Source organism: Bos javanicus, chromosome 7, assembly GCF_032452875.1.
Source record: "Bos javanicus breed banteng chromosome 7, ARS-OSU_banteng_1.0, whole genome shotgun sequence".
In the NCBI taxonomy this organism is placed as follows: Eukaryota; Metazoa; Chordata; class Mammalia; order Artiodactyla; family Bovidae; genus Bos; species Bos javanicus.
The window spans coordinates 53439766-53458938 of record NC_083874.1 but is presented as its reverse complement, the minus strand read 5'-3'; the positions used below and the strand labels follow the sequence as shown (position 1 = coordinate 53458938).

At 41.5% G+C, this 19173-nt stretch overlaps 1 protein-coding gene across 4 annotated transcripts in view; it reads right to left on the bottom strand.

Moving 5' to 3' along the window:
* ARHGAP26 (Rho GTPase activating protein 26) overlaps window positions 1-19173 on the bottom strand; it is a 474596-nt gene that overhangs the window by 360326 nt on the left and 95097 nt on the right. The gene's annotated exons all lie outside the window — the stretch shown is intronic.

Below are 19173 nucleotides of genomic sequence, written 5' to 3'. Positions count from 1 at the left end.
TCTCAGTCACCTTACCTCCTATGAAGTCCTTTTGTTAACTGCTCCTCACTTAACTACAATATTACATTATAATACACTTAACCTAATTACTCTTCTCCCCTCTGTCACCGAAAAAAAGTCCTTCACAACTGCTCAATGCTGGCAGATCACCTCCTGACTCTGTGAGATCACCTCCTGACTCTGATATTCTGCAGTAAATTCCTTTGGGTAAGGTTGACTTCTCATGGTTCACTGATGGTTCTTATTTAAAAGATGACAACGGTGAATACTGGACTGGATATGATATCGCAACTCCTTTTAATACGTTGAGGCAGCATCTTAACCTATGGCCACTTCAGCTCAACAGGCTGAATTACACGCTCCTACACAGGCTGATACTTTAGCTGAGGGCAAAACTGCCAATATTTATACTGACAGTAGATAAGCTTTCAGAGCAGCTCATGATTTTGGAATGTTGCAGAAGCAACACAATTTCCTTACTTTCAGCAGAAATAAAATTTAAAATGGCCCATGTATACAGGAATTATTAGATGTGATACTTTAACCCACCACTTTATAGTTATTAAGATCCCAGAGCATTCTAAGCTTGATTCTCTGGAAAAGTGAAAGTTGCCCAGTCATGTCTGACTCTTTACGACCCCATGGACTGGAGGCCACGAGGCTCCTCTGTCCATGGAATTCTCCAGGTAAGAGTACTGGAGTGAGTTGTCATGCCCTCCTCCAGGGGATCTTCCCGACTCAGTGATGGAACCCAGGTCTCCCTCATTGTAAGCACATTCTTTACCGTCTGAGCCACCAGGGAAGCCCAATTTTCTGGACGCTAAGGGAAATCACTTCGCTGACTTTTCTAGAAGAAATGCTGCTCTAAAAGAAATTAAGAACAGCCAAACCTCTGTCATGGTTCAAATAAATTTTTCCCCAAACAGGAATTTAGAAAAGCTGGCTACAAAGGCATAATAACTGGACTCAAAAAAGGAAAAACAAGATTAAAAATTCAACAATTGTTCGTTTGATTAAAAAGATAAGGTGTTAGTTCATACCAAATAACAACCCAGTCATATTGCAGACTCTAAAATTCCCACTCCTCACCACTGCACATCCATTCAGCCATTGGTCTACTAATAAAATGGCAGCATTTGTGAATCAATATTGGCAGGAAACATTAACAAGACTGCTTAAAGTGCCTAACTCAAATGTCCCACTTGTCCAAAGTACAACCTAGAGAAAGCTGGATACCACTCTCTGATTTTAAACTGCCTAACAGGTCATTCAAGATATGGCAAAGAGATTTCATACAACTTCCTCCCTCTTGTTGATATAAATATATTTTGGTCATTGTATGTTTTCACATTGGACTGAATGAAGCCTCCCCTTGCAGACAGCCTCTTCTGTGGTTAGAGTCCTTTTGGAAAAGATTGTCCCTACTTGGAGAACTACTCTCAGTCTTCATAATGATCATGGAACCTACTTTATTGGTCAAGTACTTCAACAAATCTGTGCTACCTGGCCAATTTAATAACACTTTACTGAACTTACCACCCTCAATTCTCTATTTTAGTTGAATGCACTAACGGCATTAAGACTTACTGGCAAGGTTGGTTCAAGATGGTGGAGTGGAAGAACGTGTGCTCATCTCCTGAGAGAGCACCAAAATTGCAACTAGCTGTGGAACAACCATTGACAAGAGGATGTTGGAACCTACCAAATGACAAGAGGATGTTGGAACCCACCAAAAGAAAAGAGACCCCACATTCAAAGACAAAGGAGAAGCTGCAATCATGATAAAACCAAATCCCACACCCACAGGGTAGATGACCCACAAACTAGAGAATAATAATACCAAAGAAGTTCTTCCACTGTTATGAAGGTTCTGAGGCCCACGTCAGGCTTCACAGCCTGAAGATCCATCAAAAGGACTAAAATCCCCAGGGAATATAACCTTGAAGGTCAGCTGGATTTGATTACAGGACTGGTGAAAACAGAGACTCCATTCTTGGAGGGCACAAACATACCCTGGTCTAGTGCACACCAGGACCCAGGGAAAAGGAGGAGTGATCCTACAGGAGACTAAACCAGACCTACCTGCCAGTGTTGGAGGGTCTCCTGTGGAGGCATGAGTCAGCAGTGGCTTGCCACAGGGACAGGGGCACTGGCATCAGCAGTCCTGGGAGGTACCCCTGGGCATGAGCCCTCTTGGAGGACACCATTAACCCTACGTAAAGCACATAGACTCTGGGGCTGGACTGCCTCAAGTCAAGCAATAACAGGAAGGGAGCGTAGCCTCATCCATCAGCAAACAATCAGATTAAAGTTTTCACTGAGCATTGCCCACCAGAGCAAGATCCAGTTTCTCCCACTGTCAGGAAGCTTGCATACGCCTCTTTGCCTCATCCACCAGAGGGCAGATAAAAGAAGCAAGAACTACAATCCCATAGCTACCAGAACAAAAACCACATCACGGAAAGTTAATCAATATGAAAATACAGAGAATCATATCCCAGATAAAGGGACAAGATAAAACCCCAGGGGAAAAAAAAAAAAAAAACTAAATGAAGTAGACACAGGCAATCCTCCAGAAAAAGAATTCAGAACATTGATAGTGAAGATGATCCCGGATCTTGGAAAGGAATGGAGAAGATGCAAGAAATGTTTACCAAAGACCCAGAAGAACTAAAGAACAAACAGAGAAGAACAATACACTGGAAGGAATTGATAGCAGAATAACTGAGGCAGAAGAACAGATATGTGACATTGAAGACAGACGGTTGAAATCACTCCACAAAACAGAATATAGAAAAAAGAATGAAAAAAAAAAAAGATAGCCTAAGAGACCTCTGGGACAACATTAAACACACCAACATTTGCATTATACAGGTCCCAGAAGGAGGAGGAGAAAGAGAGAAAGAACCCATGAAAATATGTGAAGAGATAATAACTGAAAATGTCCCTAACAGGGAAAGGGAATGGTCAACCAAGTGCAGGAAGCACAGAGAGTTCCCGGCAGGATAAACCCAAGGAGGAATACACCAACACATAATAATCAAACTGAGAAAAATTAAAGATATAGATAAAATATTAAAAAGCAACATGGGAAAAATGACAAAAAACATACAAGGGAACTCCCATCAGGTTATCAGCTGATTTCTCAACAGAAAATCTACAAGCCAGAAAGGAATGAGATGATATATATAAAGTGATGAAAAGGAAGAAGCTACAACCAAAAATACACTACTCAGCAAGACCCTCATTCAGATTTGATGGAGAAATTAAAAGCTTTCCAGACAAGCAAAATTTAAGAGAATTCAGACCACCAAACCAGCAAATGCTAAAGGAACTTCTCTAAGAAACACAAGAAAAGGAAAAGACCTATAATAAATCCAAAACAATAAAGAAAATGTTAATAGTAGCATTACATATCAATAATTACATTTAAATGTAAATGGATTAAATGCACCAATCAAAAGATACAGACTGGCTAGGTGGATAAAAGTATTTGCACGTATGTAATTCCACTTATTACCTCACTCTACTTAACCCCCCATATTGTATGCAATTATTTTATATTTTATATTGTTAGGTTAATCATATTTCCATTATGGCTTATTACTGTAATTATCTTTTATTTTTTTCTGGCTATTGATTTTGAAAACTGATAAATATCTTTTGTTATTGTGATTATGTAACTCTTATTCATTTTAATACCATTGTATCATGATTGGTCAACAGAAAATAATAGAATTCTAACAGAAAAATCTGCAACCACTTTTTAAAATCCAGATGCACAGTAGAATTATCTTGGAATTTTCTCTTTTTTTTTAATACAAATACTCAGGTATTGTTTTTTCCTCCAAAAATCCAGATGCGATTCTAATGAGCATCTATGTTTAAAAACAACTGGACTATGTGATGATCTTTTACTTCTATCTAGTTGTTTCACTTTTTCTATTTTATAGTTAAGGCTCCCATTTCATGTATTTTATGTTTTCCAATTTCTCCAACTCTTTTTGTTGTTATTATTTATCATGCCTTTATCAAATATAGCATAAAAAGTTTAGGTATACATATATAATATTTATAATCTATATTTTAGAAAACATGATTTTTTGCTGAACTAAAAAATTTATGACATTTTGTTTCCATTTGTTTGACTAAGCATGAATAGAATGCTAGATTTCTAATTCATATTCACTCAAAACTTTGGTATTAGTTCCATTTATTCTGGCATCTGGCATTACTACTAAAAGTCTAAAAAGCTTATTATTTTAGTGATTTTTAAAAAAATAATCTGAATGACGCTTGAAACTTCTAATTCTGAGAATATAAAGAAATACTATGTTGTAAAACAAACAGGAAATTAACATGATACAGTATTATTAACAAAAGTATACATTTTGTTCAAATTACACAGAATTTTATGCTGCTAAGTCACTTCTGTGTATTCTTGCCACCTCTTCTTAATATCTTCTGCTTCTGATAGGTCCATACCATTTTTGTCCTTTATCGAGCCCATCTTTGCATGAAATGTTCCCTTGGTATCTCTAATTCTCTTGAAGAGATCTCTAGTCTTTCCCATTCTGTTGTTTTCCTCTATTTCTTTGCATTGATCGCTGAGGAAGACTTTCTTATCTCTTCTTGCTATTCTTTGTATGCAGTTCAGGAAGCAACAGTTAGAACTGGACGTGGAACAACAGACTGGTTCCAAATAGGAAAAGGAGTACGTCAAGGCACTATATTGTCACCCTGGTTATTTAACTTATATGCAGAGTACATCATGAGAAACGCTGGGCTGGAAGAAGCACAAGCTGGAATCAAGACTGCCGGGAGAAATATCAATAACCTCAGATATGCAGATGACATCACCCTTGTGGCAGAAAGTGAAGAGGAGCTAAAAAGCCTCTTGATGAAAGTGAAAGAGGAGAGTGAAAGTTGGCTTAAAGCTCAACATTCAGAAAAGGAAGATCATGGCATCTGGTCCCATCACTTCATGGGAAATAGATGGGAAAACAGTGGAAACAGTGTCAGACTTTATTTTTTCGGGCTCCCAAATCACTGCAGATGGTGACTGCAGCCATGAAATTAAAAGATGCTTACTCCTTGGAAGAAAAGCTATGACCAACCTAGATAGCATTTTCAAAAGCAGAGACATTACTTTGCCAACAAAGGTCCGTCTAGTCAAGGCTATGGTTTTTCCAGTAGTCATGTATGGATGCAAGAGTTGGACTGTGAAGAAAGCTGAGTGCCAAAGAATTGATGCTTTTGAACTGTGGTATTGGAGAAGACTCTTGAAAGTCCCTTGGACTGCAAGGACATCCAACCAGTCCATTCTGAAGGAGATCAGCCCTGGGATTTCTTTGGAAGGAATGATGCTGAAGCTGAAACTCCAGTACTTTGGCCACCTCATGCGAAGAGTTGACTCATTGGAAAAGACTCTGATGCTGGGAGGGATTGGGGGCAGGAGGAAAAGGGGACGACGACAGAGGATGAGATGGCTCGATGGCATCACCGACTCGATGGACGTGAGTTTGAGTGAACTTCGGGAGATGGCGATGGACAGGGAGGCCTGGCGTGCTGCAATTCATGGGGTCACAAAGAGTCGGACATGACTGAACGACTGAACTGAACTGAAGTCACTTCAGTTGTGTCCAACTCTGTGCGACCCTATAGACGGCAGCCCACCAGGCTCCCCGTCCCTGGGATTCTCCAAGCAAGAACACTGGAGTGGGTTGCCATTTCCTTCTCCAATGCAAGAGAGTGAAAAGTGAAAGTGAAGTTGCTCAGTCGTATCTGACCCTCAGCTACCCCATGGACTGCAGCCTTCCAGGCTCCTCAATTTTATGCTAGCATCCATTATTTTTTATACCTTATTTAAGATTCCACATTTTATTTAATTGTACTGAGTAGCTTCAACTGCATGCAACAAATTCTGATCAATTCTCTTTTTATTTTTATTTTGTTACAAATATTTTCTAGTTTTCCTTATTATGGCTTCTTAGATACATTCATCATTTAAAAGTGGACATCTAATCTCCAAATACATGGGTTTTCTAAAATATCTTTGATATTAATTTCTCATTTTGATATTAATTTCTCATTTAAATGCTTTCTTCTCTGCAATCACCCTCTGTGTTTTTTCAGTCTTTTAAGTTTATTGAGGCTTTCAATGACTAAGTCAAAGATCTCTTTTGGTAAATGTCACATTCGACTTGAAAATATGTGAGTTATTTTCAAATATCTTTTGATATTGATTTCTAATATTTCTATCATTTCACAGTGATAAGAGAAGAGACTCTGTATGATTCCAATACCTTTTGTTGCTACATTTCAGTCACTAAGTCATGTATGACTCTTTGAAACCCCATGGACTGCAGCATGCCAGGCTTCCCGGTTCTTCACTATCTCCCAGAGTTCACTCAGATTCATGTCTATTGAGTCAGTGATGCTATCTAATCATCTTAATATCTTTAGACCATGAAATTTTTGTCAGTTTTATATCTCTGGGTATGTTCCAGTATCTCCTGGTTTAGAGTCTATGAGAACTTGAATAGAATTTGTATCCTGCTGTTATGTGAAAACTGAATAAATCTTAATTATGTTGAATTGGTTCATAGTGCTTTTGGGGTCTACTCTATCCTTCTACTTTTCTGTCTATTCGTTCTATTAATTTTTGAGAGTTTGAAATTGAAACTCCAACTAAAAATCTTAATTTATCTATTTTAAAAAAATAATTGCAACAACTAGCCCAACTATTTGCAACTTTGTTCTGTATTTTCCTAGTCTCCTATAGATGAGTTATCATACTTTCATAATTCAAAAAAAGAAGAAGAAGAAGAAAAAGAGTCAACTGGCAAAACTGGAGGATAGACACCCTCCAAATACCTTTGCAAAAGGAGGAGGGTTCAGGATGGGGAGCACGGGTATACCTGTGGCGGATTCATTTCGATGTTGGGCAAAACTAATACAATATTGTAAAGTTTAAAAATAAAATAAAATTTAAAAAAAAGTTTTTAAAGAAAAAAATTTTTAAACATTACAATTAAAAAGGTTACACTGAAGGGAAAAAAAAAAAAAAAAAGCACTGCCATCGATCCTTCTAAATCTCAGATCCACCCCTTCTGGAAGTCAAACTTTCACCCTTTAAGACAGTCACAAGATGTTCAAAGCATTTGACTCATCATTCTTTTGACTCACAAATGATAAAAGGAGAAGTACTCCAATATGTAAATGTCTTATTGCTTCTATCAAAAAAAAAACCACTTTGGTAGAGCAATCTTTTCACAGAGTGCTCTTGGGAGATGAATACCCTAAGCATCACACCTTCCAACCTGGAGATTTCATTACTGGAAAAGACACCTCCAGAAAGACTCTCTTCAACTTCACTGGAAAGGACCCTATCAGGTACTACTAACCAACCTTTCTGCACCCAAAACCCAGGGAATAGACTCTTGTATTTACATAACACAGCTAAACAAAGCAGCAAATCAAACCAGATCTGCACATCATTTGGTAACTTGAATGGAAAGATTCCTCGAAACTGAAGAAGACATCTGATGAGACAGCCTTTCTAAGATACCTGGATCAAGCTTACAGAAGTTTGTCTGTCAAACCTTTGATGATGACCTAATATTTCAGATGCTTTCCAATAACTAGGATATTACTAACATATGGACTTTAGATAAAAGAACCTGAGAGTTACTTTTAGATGTAATCTCAGTAGGTTTCTGTGTATTTTCCCTCCGTGGGACACTAACTCACAAAAGGTCCTTCCTGGCACCAAGGGACAAAAAGCTGCTAAAACAAGAACACCTAACTCTTACCAATGATGCTTTCAGAGAAGGATCCTAATCAAAAGGAGCAAATGTAAAAATTAATAAACAAAAACCTCAATTAAAATAAGAGTTGGGAGGCTGGAAGGGAGAGCGCTCAAACCCTACAATGATAGCAGAGTCCAAGAGGAAGTAGCAAGACTTCCTCTTCTAGTTGGCAAAAGCTCATCCAATGAGACACTGTTACCACTCAGCGGATGAAAAGCCACTATACTTTAAACACCCGATTCCTCCAATGGACTCTTTGTTTACTACAGTCCTCCCAATTTCCTTTTTCCCTCTTTAAAAGAGTTGTCTCTCCTTCCTGGGCAAGGGACTCACACGTGGCTCACCATGGTTGCAGAACTCATACTGCAGTTCTTTGTTGATCCTGACAATCCCATATTTGCTAGAAAAATAACTGGCAGCCTATTTGTTTTAGGTCAACAGATGAAAACTCAACCACTAAAGACTCCAGCCCTAAATCTGAATTGCTTAGCCCTGACACAAAACAGAACCAAAACACAGAGGTACCGGATTCAGAACAATTACATTTAAAATGTCCCAAGATCTTATAAGACAGCAGGTCAGCACAGGAAAAACTCACTCAAGGAAAAAGTGATGGTTTGCTTAGTAAAACAAAGAAATCTATTTTGAGAGGAACTAATCGAGTGAAAGGGAAAAAAGGGTATTTCCAGGCCATCCAAGTACAAATGTACACATACACAGAGAGCAAAGTCAAGGACAATTCAGAAGACTGCGAAGTACACGGACTCCACAAATAGGGGTTCAAATCCTGGATCTGCCAATTACTAGCTGTCTATGAACAAATTACTCAACCTTTCCAAATGTTCATGTAATTATGAGGATAATATGTACCTCACAGGATTGTCATGGGAAAGGTGGGAGGGAGAAAGGAAGAGAGAAAGAAAGAAAGTGGGGAGGGAAGTAGGGAGGAAGGAAGGAAGGAAGAAAACATGTTGCTGCTGCTAAGTCACTTCAGTCACGTCCAACTCTGTGTGACCCCACAGACGGCAGCCCACCAAGCTCCACCATCCCTGGGATTCTCCAGGCAAGAACACTGGAGTGGGCTGCCATTTCCTCCTCCAAGAAAACATGTTATGAAACAGCAAAGCACAGGGCAGACCTTATGTATTAGATGCTGGCAACTTAGATGCTCACAAGCACTGGCTGAGTGGAAGTTTACTCGCAGGTTAAAGGTAAGAGAATTAACAAAAGGAGACTCTTAATTAGAGTAAGAATTAAGAAATCTTTGCCTCACTGATTCACCAAACTAATCAAAGAACCTCATTCTAGTGAACTATGAAAAACACATTCAAGATCGTAAGGATTTTCCTCAGATGCTTAGAAAACCCCAAAGCATCTACAAATTAAAAGTTTCCTTTCACACTTCAGAGCTGAAAGCAAAGGCAAAAATCTTGGACTAAGTAACAGTATTTTTTTTTAAACTGAACTATAACTCAAAGCAGTATGGATTTCTTCTTGAGTTTATTAACCTCAAGCGGTGCCTTTCAAATGTATTGGGGAAAGAGTGGTATCATCAAACCCTTTTTGTCAATTGCCTGGGGAAGGAGGCCAGTCCCAGATGAAACAGATAAAAGAGTGAGCAAGCTAACATGACATCCAAGATAAATGGGATTTGGGGGGTTCACAGGCTTGTAGTGCCTAGCTTTCTGAGAAGCTGACATTTGTGCTTTGCCCCTAAAACAGGCATGTTTTAGAAGGGTGGGAGGGGGATGTGAAGAAGAGACCACACACGTCAAAACAAAGGATCTGCAGGAAGAGTGAGTCAGAGTAGTACTCAGAAGACCAGGAGCGGCCAGAATGAGACGGAGCTAGAGTGCAGGGTGGGTGAGTGTCCCCTAAGTCAACACCACTGCATAAGGTTCAAGAAGGAGCAGAGGAACAAACTGGCGGAGGGGCAAATGAGCCCAGCTTGGGCCTCAAGATTTAGCTTTTGTTTCTAGAACATTCTCCCTACTTAGAGCAGAGCTTCTCAAACTTTAATACACATCAGAGGATCTTATCAAAATGCTGATCCTGGTTCAGTATGCCTGGGAATCTGAGGCTGCATTTCTAAATTTTCAGGTGATGCCAGTGCTGCTGGTCCACACACTACACTTTCCAAGGCAAGGGTTGTGATTCCCACCCGAGACTCTGAGATCAAAGATCACAGTGTCTTTATCCTTCCAGGACGGTGCTTAAGGTATACAGGACCTCAAAATCTATATACTGGAAGAATGGATTACTTAGGAGGACTTAAACTGTAACAGAAACAGAACAAAATCTAAAACAACAACCAGAAACGGGCTGAATCCTTGCTCATCCACCAGTCATGTATGTGAACCTAGGGAGAGTTACTTAACATGCTTGGCCTTAGGAAACTCATTTCAAAACTTGGAGAATGAACCACTTGATCTCTAAGGCCTTCCAGCTCTAAAACTCCACCCAAAGTATTTTTTTCTGTGTCTTAAAAAAAAAATCATTTTAATGGTGAGGATATTCGCTCGATATTCCTCCAGCAACGCACACCTCTGTCATTCTCAGACAGCCATTTCCAAAAATCCAATTGAGAGAACACAGATTCTGTTGGTCTCAGCAAATAACCATAGCAACTAATACCCCCCAAATAAAATGATGTCTTCACAATGATGTGCTGGCTCAATTAGATTAAGAGGGTGACGTGTACCATCTCAAAATTTATGGTCGTAAATTTACAGTGAAAGCCAGACCTTCTTGGAAGAGGTTTATAAGTAAAAGAGAGGCCTTGCCAATAAAACGAAGACGGCACAGGGAGCCAGAAAAACTGAGTTGATGAGAAACTGGAGCAGGGCCACCCTGCCTGTCCCAGGTCCACACAGACACAGCCATCACCCAGATGTGAATCCGGAACGTGGTTAAACAGCTGCAGATCTGAGTGCCACCACTTCTACCAGGGAATCAGCAAGCAACTGTCTTCTCTCCATGCCTCCTTCACGTATATAATCAAAGGAAACAAATACTGCTCCCTCAGAAAAGGCTTCTAAGAGATTCAGCAGAAGACTTGTAAAGCTCTTAGGTAAAAAAGAGGACAATTGCAGAATAGTAAATTAGGGGTGGTATTGGATTTCCAGCTCATCATGGGATGCAGACCTTCCGGCTCCAAGGTCTTTAGATTGGAGTTAGAAAAGGGAAGGGAAAATACAGCATCTGTAAGTTTTATAATTCACCATCTTCCCACACCCTCAGGCCTGCCTCTTCCAGGGTTTGGGCAATCATGTCTGTTCTGAACAAATTCAGGCAAGCAAGAATGTCACTTGAAAGGTAGGAAAAGGGAAGCCAAGGTCCATCACCTCCCTATAACCTTCAGATCTTTTCCAGCAAAGGACAAAAAGAAAAAACAACAACAAACCAAAAACCCAGCCTAAAGAACTAGGGTTCAATGTCCATTTAACTCTTATTAACTCAGAAAGTCCTGGGCAGCAAAACCTGGAACTGAAACGCAAAATCTGCTGCATCCCCAGTGGTTCTCATCAAGAACTATAACAGTTTAAGAGTAGTTAAGGCAAGACAAGGCACAGTGAGTAAAACAAGGCCTTCCATCAGCCTTACAAGCCAAGAACAGTGGGTAAGGGAACGAACTCGCAGGGTTCAAAAGCCCACTGCAGCCCCCTCCGTTGTCTCAGTACTGAGTTTCCACCTGTATGAAACTGAGAAGAAAGCAAGCTGCCTCTGGGGGTTTCTGTGAGGAAACAAATGATGCTCAGAAGCACTTAGCACCAGGCCTGGCTAAGCAACAGGCTATAAACGATAGGTATTTGTAGTGTAGAGTTTCACACAGCAGCAAAATAAAACGCCAGGCTGATTTATTTTGGGGTAAAGATGAAAGGACAGCCAAGCCACTTGGTCTCCTTCCACCCACCTTTACACCCACTACCCGGCTGACTTCCCACATTACTATCCTCTAAACAGAATCCACCTAATCCCTCGGCACAACTCACACTCTCCTCCTCACTAACACTACAGGAAGCAAGATGGCCACTCCTCAGCACCAAAAACGTTCAATTAAAAAGGGAAAATCTGCCTGTTGCTCCTGGATTAAATTAACATTTCCTGAAGGGAAAAAAAAATGTATCTAGCAATTCTGAACACAGCCACACCTAATAATGTTCTCAGAAGTTAGTTTCACTTTCTTTTATCCCATTTAATGAACCACGTCCTTGCTGCCCTCAGGGGAAGCTGTGCTCCCAGACCAAGCAGGGAGGTCCAGATGGGCACCATTCTGCCTCATAGGTACCCCACTGAACCTGATTCCCTGCCTCCTTCCCCAACTGTCCCGTCCCCAGATCCGTCCCCCAGTCCACATACAAAATTAGGCTTCATCTAGTTCTTAGAGTACCCACCTCTCCCCACATCATCAAAGAATTTGAGGGATCAAAAAGACTACTGTTTGTCAAAAATATGATGGGACATCATCTGTGGCGGACTCTCCCAGGGAGCCCACACCAGCCCCCTGAGTTCAACTTCAGGGCTAGGGTCCAAGAACCTGGGCTCCCCAGAAGTTTTTATACATGCAGGAGTTTGAAAACTCCTACCACCTGAGCCTTCGGAACATCTCATTCCAGTACCAAGAATGCAAACCTCTCCAGGTCACAAAGGCGGGGCTCCAAGGAGCAAGCCGAAAATTCTGACTCCTGACAGATTTACAAATGTCTCCAAAGCAGGAAATCCAAGCTCATAGTGGAAGAAATCTAAGTGACAGTAGAGATGAGAGGAGGGAACACCACAATTCAATTTAAAAATCACGAATTCTAAACACAGCCTTTTCCCAAAAATGTTCTCAATCACATCTTCTACTGTGGAGCCCACACAATCCAGTGGGAAAGCTGCTCTGTTCAGCACCTGATTTGCACAGACCCAGCTCATGGCACCTGGAACTGACGAATGCCAGTTCGTCAGTTGACTGCCTAGAAACCCATCCAAAACCTGGCTTCCCAAAGAAGTGGTAGCTGCCTTTAGTGCCTGGGGAGCCAAATACTCCTGGACTAGGCAAGGCTGCAGCTGCCAATACAGGCTCTGCCCAGTTAATCTTCTCTGAGCCTGCAAATAATAAATCTGACACAGACTCCACTGAATCTGGGACACAGGCCCACAGGTGCCCTAGCAGAGAGAGTACCTAAGGTGCTTCTGGGGTGTGCAACCTCCTTCAAGAACCCACACCCAGAAGGGCCTGGCTGGTTTAATGCTCTCCTGTCACCATTTTGAGATTCTTAAACTTTCATCTTTGAACTTGAGTTTTACAAGTGAAGTCTGGTGTGATGGTGGAGGACGCATATGAGCTGAGGCAAGGCTTAAGACATGAATGTCATGTGGGTCCACCAGGGTTCCTTTTGGCCCCATGTGTACCAGGTGTGATGCCCCTTAAATAAAAGATTCTGGTGGACCCACAATATGTGGGAGTTGAGCCAGACTAAGAGTGAGTACAAGGCATGCCTGTGATGTCTACAACTGAATAAGCAGGAATACTGACAGCCCTGAGAGGCTAAGCTTTCCTTTCAGACCAGAACTTCTGAAATGCAAAAGGAAGAAAGAGCATTCTAGAAATATGAATGACTAAGGAACCCTGCAATAGCCGTTCTTATTCATGTTATTTCCTGGGATAAGTGGACTACTTATGCTGACCATGACAACACTGGACGGTAAAGGATGGAGCAACCCATACTCACATTTCCTTTCAATCCTTCTTCATTCATCAGTAAGCCGAAGAGAGAGGCTGTTAGTAGAACATGCAAGTATCAAAAAGTGAAATAACAAAACAGCTCTTTTAGGGTACTTTTCACAGAAATAGAACAACCCTAAAATTTGTATGGAACAAAAAGACCCCAAATAGCCAAAGCAGTCTTCAGAAAGAACAAAGACAGAGGCATCATGCTCTCAGATTTCAAACTATATTACAAAGCTATAGCATTCAAAACAATGTGGTGTTGACATAAAACTGATCACTAAAACAGAACAGACAGCCTAGGATAAACCCATAATACACAGTCAATTAATTTACGAAATATGAGCTGGGGAAAGGACAGCTTCTTTAGTAAATGGTGCTTGGAAAACTGGACAGCTATATGCAAAAGAATGAAACTAGCCCACTCTCTTACACCATACACAAAAACTAACTCAAAATAACTCGAAGACTTGAATATAAAACCCAAAACCATAAAACTCCTAGAATAAACATAGATGGTAATCTCTATAACATTAGTCTTTGAGGTGATTTTTTGAACTTGACACCAAAAGCAAACGCAACAAAAGTAAAAATAAACAAGCAGGACTGTATCAAACTAAAAAGCTTCTACACAGCAAAAGAAACCATCAACAAAATGAAAAGGCAACCTACCAAACTGGAGAAAATATTTGCAAATCATATATTCAATGAGGGGCTAATATCCAAAATATATAATGAATGCATATAAGTCAACAGCAAAAACCCAAACAACCCAATTTAAAAATGGGCAAAGGATCAGCAGAATAGACAGTTTTCCAAAGAAGACAAACAGATAGCCAACAGGTACATAAGAAAGAAGCTCAACATCACTCATCAGCAGGAAAACGCAAGTCAAAACTACAAAAAGATTATCTCACATCTGTTAAAATAGCTGTTATCAAAAAGACAAGAAACAACAAATGCTGGCAAGGATACAGAGAAAAGGAAACACTTGAGCACTACTGTTGGGGATGCAAATTGGCACAACCACTATGCAAACGGTGAGAAGGGTCCTCAAATCATCCAGCGATTCCCCACCTGGATGTATCTTAAGAAAACACATGTGCGCCTGGGGGTGATTCATGTCGATGTACGGCAAAAACCACCGCAATACTGTAAAGAAATTATCCTCCAATTAAAATACATACATTTTTTAAAAACGAAAAGAAAAACACTACAGACAGTCTCTGACTTACAAAGGTGCAAATGCACAACACTCTCGGGGGGAGCTGTACTTCAAGTTTTGAATTTTGATCTTTTTTCTGGCTAGCAGTAAGCAATATGATACTCTCACATGACGATGGGCAGTGGTAGGGAACCACAGCTCCCAATCGGCCACTCGATCACAAGAGTAAACAACTGATACACTGACAACCATTCTGTCTTTCACATCCAATTCAGTACTCAATAAATTACATGAGATATTCAACACTTACAAAATAGGGTTTGCATATTTTGCTGAATGGTAGGCTAATGTAAATATTCTGAATATGTTTAGGTAGGCTAGACTAAACTATCATATTTGGTAGGTTAGATGTATTAAAGCATTTTAAATTATTTACTTATTTGGCTGTGCCAGGTCTTAGTTGTAGCATGCAGGATCTTTGAACGTCATTGCAGCATGTGGGATCTTTCAGCTGCGACATTCAAACTCTTAGTTGCAGCATGTAAGATCTAGTTCCCTGACCAGGGATTGAACCTGGGCCCCCTGCATTGAAGGCGTGGAGTCTTTGCCACTGGACTACCATGGAAGCCCCTTATATGCATTTTTCACTTACATTTTCAACTTACAATGGGTTTATCAGGATATAACCCCATCATAAGTCAAGGAAGATCTGCAATGCAGAGATACATTAATCTCTCTGTTCTCTACAACATTATGTACAATACCCTAGACGTGAAAATAACCCAAACGTCCATTAATGGATAAATAAGATGTGATGTATGTGTAGTGTATGTGTGTGTGTATGAGAGAGAGAGAGAGATGGAGTATTATTCAGTTATAAAAAAGAATGAAATCTTGCTATTTGTGGCAACTTAGATTGACCTTGAGAACATCATGCTAAATGAAATAAGTCAGAGAAAGACAATGTGTGATTTCACTTATATGTGGAATCTTTAAAAACAAAAACAAAAAATCTACCTCATAGTACAGAGAACAGATTGGTGGCTGCCAGAGGCAGCGGGTGGCAAACAGACAAAATGGGTGAAGGTGATCAAAAGGTACAAACTTCCCTTATAAAATAAAGTCATGGGTTTGTAATGTAGAACATGGTTACTATACTTAAAAACACTGTATTGCATACTTGAAAGTATTTAAGAAAGTACATCTTAGAGAAAGCTCTCAACACAAGGGAGAAGAAAATTTGTAACTATGCATGGTGACAGAGTTAATTACATTTATTGTGATGATCATTTTGCAATATATAAAAATGTTGAATTATTACACTGTATACTTGAAACTAATATAATGTCATATGTCAATTATATTGCAATTAAAAAAAACTATTTACAAAAAAAAAAAAAGTTGAGTCATTTCATGCAGTGTCCGAGTCTGAACAAAATTAATATGCATATAAGATACATAATTCAAACTGTATAATTTCAGTGATTCTATATACAAATCAATTGATCTCATATTTACAATTAAAAGTGGCATTGCACAATATAAAGATGAATAGTAAAATTCATACCAATAGTTCAAATTTTCGACTGTTCTTTTTTTTAAATAGCATTGAATAGAAAATTTTTTTAAAAAAAAGGCAAGGCACAATGAGAGAGACCATTAAAAAAAGGCTTTACATTTTAATACACCTTTAGCAGCACTTATTTGGGCTTCATGAACAAGAGGCCCACAGATAAAACAGACAGCCCTAGGCACAAGCACACCCAGGATGGCTCTTCTCCCTGTGTTAACTTTCTCCTTTCCTCCAGCTGGCACCTGGAGGAGGAGCTCCACCGCTGAGCAGCATGGGCCCAGGCCAGCAGCATCATAGCTGGCCTCCCCGCTCCCTCCCAGCTCAGCTGTCCAGGATGATCTTTTCAAAAAGCAGATCTGATCTTGTCACTGCAGCTTCCACATCCTCCCCAGCTATAATTCTTCCCTTTCATCTCAAAGTTACTACAAATCTGACTAGAAAGTGGGTGGGAGACACTCAACTCAAGGATACACACCACTGGCCTGGACCTCCCTCGGTCCTCCAGCCCCACTGGCCAGCTCAGATCCTGGACCCCTCTGGCCACAAAGCCTGGCACGTTTCCTCAGCCCACAGTCCTGGCCCAACCCTCTCCATCTTGCTGTTGTCACCCTTCAAATTCCGCTTGGAGAGTCACTTCCTCAGGGAAGTGGCCCCCTCTATCCCCCACCCTCTCCCAATGGTAGCTCTCCCAATGGTAGCTCTCCCGCCTCCCTACAACTTCCTTTCCCATCCCTTTACATGATAGGTAATTTCCTTTGATTTTCATGACTGTTTAATGCGTACCACCGACGACATTAGGACAGCTATCACAATTCTAGTATGTAGTAAGCAAGCCTCCAATAACACTTTTAAATATATAAATGAATTCACGTGACTTTTTAAGACTTGAGCCAGGAGAGTGACAAACTCTGCAATCCTCTTTTTACAGAAAGGGAAGAAGCTAGATCACCGAAATGGAGATCAGCCACCCCTTTATTTACTCCATTACACTCACGAAATCAAACGGGAACCCCATTTCCTAGGCTTATCTTAGCCTTGAAGACACACTTTTCCTACATTCTCTCTTTGTTTTTTCCTCACTCCTGGAGTTTATTGTCCACTTGGTGCAAGGCACAGGGTTATGGGGTGTGAGGAAGGCACACTCGTGTAGCTCAGATAGCAGTAGGATTCTCTCAACTTCCTTTTTAGTGTTCTTCTATTTTTATATTAAAAAACTGAACTGCTTCCCTTGACCGCAGTCTCCTTGGTCTTGGGGAGAGGAGGAGAGGGAGGTACAGTGCGGGGGGAGGAGGAGGACTCTGATGAGCCTAGCCCCTTGGAAGGAAGCCTGGAAGCTGGTGGTGGTCACTCAGGACGGGGGCCTGCAGTTGGTTTTGCCAGGCTGGCTGCCAGGCTGCTGCTTCCCCGCAGCTTCCTGAGCTAGGTCACAGGTGATCGTGCTGGTGGAAGCCTGGGCAGACTCCGAGTACTCTGGGGACTCCAGCACCATGGCCATGAGTCCACTCGGGAGAGTGGACTTCCCTTAGAAGAAGCTAGCCCACCAGTGTCCTGGGTCTGCTTTGGGGAGACCCGGATGGTGGGGGATGGCTTCCCCAGGGTACTCGGCACTTCCACAGGAGCTGTTACTGGAAGTGGAGCCCAGGCAGTGCTGGCAGTAGTCATGGGTGGCCACGAGTGAGCCGCTGGAGGGGATGGCCCCCATACTCTTGCTTGCGGGCTGGTAGAAACCTCGATGGAGACCCTTCACAGGCCTTGGCATGCGATCACTGACAGTGGGCACAGGGGCACTAGGCCACAGAGCCCATCTGCGTAAAAAAAGGCGGGCAGCCACTCCACAAACCAGACACACAGGCCCTACTCTCTTTCTTGTCCAACAGTCCGACAATGTTTTCAAGGTACCACTAACTCGATCTTAAAATTGAGTTACCTACAAACTTTACCTACAAGCAAATGATAGGCAAAGAATTGCCATCTGTATACCTCGACAGCATACCTTGGTCAGACTTTAAAAATATAATCTGGTGACAAACTGTGCCATGTAAATACAGAAGCCATCCCTTTTAACACACCGGGTACTACTTGAGGGAAAACAGAGAAACATAACTTTGGGGGCAGTGTCTCTTGATCTGTCTTTGAAAGGTCACCTGAACCAGGTCACCCCAGACTTTTTAAATCTGAAATTCTGGGAATCTAATCTGAAAATGAGATCTGGAAATCAAATTTCCAGATTGGCAATCAAATCTGGAAATCACAGTAAGTTTAAGGACTGCTGTTATAGGAAGACATTGTTGAGTCATTTGTTTAAACGCCAAGGGACGGCAGGACGCTACTGACACCGAACCTGAGAAAGCGGGGACACAAGAAAGAAAAGGAAAGCGACGTCCCGTGCTGGGCCCAGAAAGTCCCTGGCAACACGCCGCCAAGAAAGAAGCAGGAAACTGTTCCCAGAGAAGAGAGGGAGCCTGGAAAAACCCCAGGTCATTGTCGGCTAGGGCTGTTAATCATTCTGGCTGTTTTATTCTTGTGGCCACTTCCTCCTTTCTCAAGGTGCTCTGGGGACAGCAAGGGACCCTGACGTCTGTCCCCCCATCGCAGGAAGGACATAGTGAACGTAAGCCAGGGACTGCATAAGCAGGGCCACCTCTTACAGTCCCAGAGCTTCCTTTAGGCTGAAAAGGGTCCAGGAGCCAGAAGCCCTCCTTGCTGCTGCTGCTGCTAAGTCGCTTCAGTCGTGTCCGACTCTGTGCGACCCCAAAGACGGCAGCCCACCAGGCTCCTCCATCCCTGGGATTCTCTAGGCAAGAACACTGGAGTGGGGTGCCATTGCCTTCTCCAAGGAGCCCTCCCTAGAGACTGGAATTCCAGCCACTCCTGGCCCACCCTCCTCACCACCTGTCTCCTGCCTGTCAAT